The sequence below is a fragment of the Asparagus officinalis genome, chromosome 3 (genome assembly GCF_001876935.1).
Source record: "Asparagus officinalis chromosome 3, Aspof.V1, whole genome shotgun sequence".
NCBI lineage: Eukaryota > Viridiplantae > Streptophyta > Magnoliopsida > Asparagales > Asparagaceae > Asparagus > Asparagus officinalis.
The window spans coordinates 34985697-34990585 of NC_033796.1; the positions used below are offsets into that span (position 1 = coordinate 34985697).

Sequence of the window (4889 nt, forward strand, 5' to 3'; positions counted from 1 at the left end):
AAGGATCTTCTGCAGATGTCATATATGGCTTCATTGTCTAGAAGTACTGCAACGTCTGTGTGCTCAAGTAAGGAATGGGTTGAGAGGACGGAGTTGTAAGGCTCCACAACTGCTGTAGACACCTGCATTTATAAGAAGGGTACATAATCTTGACAAATAAACAAAATGAGCAATAATCAGCAGCAAGTGACAATAATCATCAGCAAGTAACAGAAAACGGCATGATCATAGTCTGCAAAGATAGGGTAAACTCAGTTTAGTTGTTGATAGTTTACACACTAAGGGGCTGTTTGGTTCACCTACTTTGTAGAAAAGTTTAGGGAAAACACCTAACAATGACATTATCATGAATAGTAGATTTCTTTAGATTTTTATAAACTGTGTTTGGTTCCAAAAAAATTATAGAAATGTTTTCTATGAAGTAGGGGAAATTGTAGTATTTTATAGAAATCAACTTCCTCCCCAAAAGGGTAGAAATTGCAAGGAAATCTAACATTTATGTTAAAATAGTAATAAAGTATACCCATACCACTTTTTCATAAGCTTTGAAACTACCTAGAAATTTTAAATTGCTTACACTCTTGTATGAGTTTCACTTTTTTCATAAAATTTTCTTACCCAACCAAACAAAAGAAAAAGAAAACAATGTATTTTCTATAGAACTCATTTTCATGTTTTGAACCAAACAAAGAAAACCAACGAACAAGAAAAGCAGTACTTTTTGAGTTCAATAAACGTTTACTGCAAATTTTTATAGAAATACGAAGAAATTAACTTCTTAACACTTTTCCTTTTCCTTTTCCTTTTTTTTATTTATAGAAATCGAACCAAACACCCCCTAAATAAAAGAAATATGCTGGAAGCTACAACCTTCTTTGATATTGGAAGTTAAATCTTAAGTGGAACGTGTCTAAGATATCAAGCTCAAGTATTTTTGTGTCATGCAAATGGATATTCAGGTGTATACCCAAGAACAAACCGCCAATAACTCAACAGTTTAATTCATACACATATATCTGGATTCACTGAATTTATCAAATTATTGCAATCCATCAAAGATTAAATAAAGAGCCTACACTTGGCTACTAAAACTAAGTATTTATAGGTGAAAACAATACAGCTTTGTTGGTACATTCGAGATGCTCATCAGATGCAAAAGAGAATTGCATTTCAAGACACATGAATTCTTAGTAGCCCTTCAGATCGTCAACATAGTATAAGTTCTACACTATCCTTGGCCTTTAGTTGAAACAAGCTTTAACAATCTAGATCTAGATCTCTAAAAAAGACATATGAACTAAACTACAATAACCCATTTGCAGTAAAACACAAAACATCATCTACCAGTTAGGATTCATGTATACCTGAGGAGAGGGATAAATGGTAAACCCGAGCTTCGACTTCTTCCCATAATCAACAGACAACCTCTCCAGCAACAAAGATCCCAACCCAGATCCAGTCCCACCTCCAACAGCATTAAACACCATGAATCCCTGTAACCCAGTACAATTATCTGCCAATTTCCTAACTCGATCCAAGCACAGATCCACAATCTCCTTTCCCACTGCAAAGCAAAGCAGATTCTCAATAAACTAACAAAACCACTTGAATTCAATTCCATTGGACCCAGCTCAGTTACCAGTGTAATGTCCTCTAGCGAAATTGTTAGCGGCATCCTCTTTGCCGGAGATCAGCTGCTCAGGATGGAACAGTTGCCTGTAATTTCCGGTTCTAACCTCGTCGATAACTGTGGGCTCGAGATCTACGAAAATGGCTCTGGGTACATGCTTGCCTGAGCTTGTCTCACTGAAGAATGTGTTGAATGCGTCTTGGGCAACTCCAACAGTTGAATCACTGCACAATTCAAAAAAAAAAGGAGGGAAAAAAAAATCAAAATTCAGTATAAAAAAATTTGCGGTTTTTACAGAATTGGGAGGTGGGTTTGAAATTTAGTTATAAAAACGTGTTTCCGGATTATTTAACGACATGGGTTTTCTTCATCTCATTGTTTGAACTTAAAGCTAAAGAAAAATCCAAGAAAAATCAATCAAAAAAAAAAAAGAAAGAAAGAAAGAAAGAAGGAAAAATTGACCTGGGCATGGTTCCATCAGGCTGAATCCCATGCTCCAAACAGTACAATTCCCAGCAAGAATTTCCCACTTGGATCCCAGCCTGACCAATGTGAATGCTGATGATCTCCCTCATCGTTGATTTTTCTTTTTTTACTTGGGATAATTGAGAGAAAAATGGGGGAGAGTGAAGAAAAAGATCGGATCTTGGACTAATAGTGTGGCGAAGATGTGAGAGTGAATAACTATACAGCCCACGGGAATTCCCCACGTTTAATGGGGGTGGGGGAGGTGGGGCCCAGACGTAGGACAGAGAGAGAGTGAATGGTGAGAAAACGAAGGATGGCCGCGCTGTCTTTCAAATGGTAGTTGGCCAAGAGAACGTGGGGGGTCGTCAATTTAATTGCCTTTATTTGACAACAATTGAATAAAATTATTATTTAAGAGAGATTTCGGTGGATCCATGTGATGCAAACAAATTTTTTTGTTCTAAGTAGATCTTTATGTGTTAGCGATTTAGCATTTTTTTACTATTTATGGACGAATTTTTAAAATCAACTTTTTTCCATATTTAATCCCAAAAATAATCTGTTTTGAACTTATTTTCAAAAACCGACCTGGTTTCAGCCTTGACGCTGAAACCATGTTGGTTTTTGAAAAAATTTTGACGAAACTTCACGGGAGTTCAACTCCCGTGAAGTTTCATAGTTCAAAAAAATTTGAACTATTGAAAAATTGAACTATGAAATTTTACGGGAGTTGAACTCCCGTGAAGTTTAGCAGCTTTACTAAACTTCACGGGAGTTCAACTCCTGTGAATTTTCGGAAGCTTTTTCACAAAAATCGACTTGGTTTCAGCGCCAAAGCTGAAACCAGATCGTTTTTTGCAAATAAGTTCAAAACATGCTGTTTTTGGGATTAAATGTTCAAATAGGATGGTTTTGAAAAATTGTCCTACTATTTATTTTCATTATCTTTCCATGTTAATGAATATATGCAATACGAATTACATGAGAACATATCACTTGCTACGCGTTGGACTGTCTTGATTTATACAGAAAAAATAGAGGACACAATTAGATATTTTCATCGTGCACTTGCATATTAGCTATCCTGATAGAATATGTACTCATCAATTTGAACCTCTAACTTGGTTGGTTTTGTAACTCATTAAATCCCCAATTGAATTTGAATTTGATGCGCCTAAAGTTTAGTTATTAATTAGCCACTAAAGAATAAAAACAATATTCTTTTTTTTTGAAAACTTGCTCTGACGGTTAAAAAAAAAACATGGTCCAATAATGAGTCTTTTCAAATTTTAATTATGCTCTCTCAAAAGTGAAAATACAAAAACAAAAATAAAAAGAGTGAAGTTGTTTTCTTTTCACACTATCAAGGCTTAACCAGAAACTATTTAAGCCTGTTTATTGAAGTAAATTTCTGTCTAGCTTCTTGCGATCTGCAATCTTCTGAATCAAGCATCTTACGACATTCATAAAGCGTACCTCCTCTGTACAAATGTGATGAAGCAACGCTTGAAACTTAAGGTCTTTATATATAATATACCAACAATTTTTACCAACTCATGTCGGGATCTAGTGATCTACTGAACCATAGCAGAGGCTGTGACAATATAATCTCTGAGAAAGAAAACCCACCTACCTAAATAATTGGGCAAATTTCTTTTTCAAGGGAAAAATAATTGTAGACGGTGGTCCCTCGACGACATTAATATCTACCAGAAAACAATAATAATATGATGACTACGACAGTAAATACTGTAACACAAACAGTAAATATTGTTGGGCGCAGAGTCACACCCTCACGTCGCGGAAGCGATATCACCCGAGAGAGAGCCCTGACTTTTGTTTTTACCAAAGTTCAAGCAAACCTCTATATTCGTGTTTCGCGAAGGAAATAAGAACAGAAGTAAAATATCTCAGCAAAGTGAGATATACACTCTTCCTCTCATCAGTTCTAGGACTGACTTGTCGAGGGCACCTACAAGCAATGACAAACACATAGTTAAGATAATACAGACACAAGATTTATGTGGTTCGGTAAACTTGCCTACGTCCACGGGAGGGGGTAAGGGAGATTTCACTATGAGGAGATTACCAACTTCCACTTGTACGACTCACAAGCTATCTCTCTCTCTCTCTGAATTTTCTCTCTTGGAAATCTCTCTAACTCCCACTTTTCTTTTCTTCCCCCATACTTCTCTACCTTGCTACCTCTCCTATTTATAGGAGAAGAGGGATGGGTGTGCCCTGCTGAAACCAGCTCAAAGAAAAGAGCTCGGAAGGGCTATAGGGGGGAGGCTGTGAGCATGGGCAACATGGGAGCATTGTACTTGTGTCCCCCCCCCAATGCTTGTTTCCACTCACAGCATGGGCCACAGCATGTGTCACTCACAATTATCTACCTCGTTCATCATTTGATAAACCTCAAATTTTGAACGAACACCAGAAGAAGCCCCACGAACATCACCAGAGAGATCTGAAAGACCAAATCAGGCCAAACCAGTTACGCCACTATACTGCGTCTGCCTACGTACCCTCCACCGTGATCAAGCTAATCGTAGTTCTGTAACTATTCACCAATATAGTCTCCACCTCACCCCCATCACTGCCCCGAAGGGGCATGCCCTCTTGGGCAGATCAGCATGGGCTGATATGAAGCAAGTCCAAATAATGCTGGAACTTGCTGCTTGTCACCACCTTGGTTAACATGTCCGTGGGATTCTCTTTCGTGTGCACCTTCAGAAGAGAAATATCACCTTCCTCTATGACATCCCGCACAAAATGATACATGACGTCG

At 37.6% G+C, this 4889-nt stretch overlaps 1 pseudogene; it reads right to left on the reverse strand.

Moving 5' to 3' along the window:
* The window catches only part of LOC109833755, a 3731-nt pseudogene extending 1526 nt beyond the window's left edge, over window positions 1-2205 (reverse strand).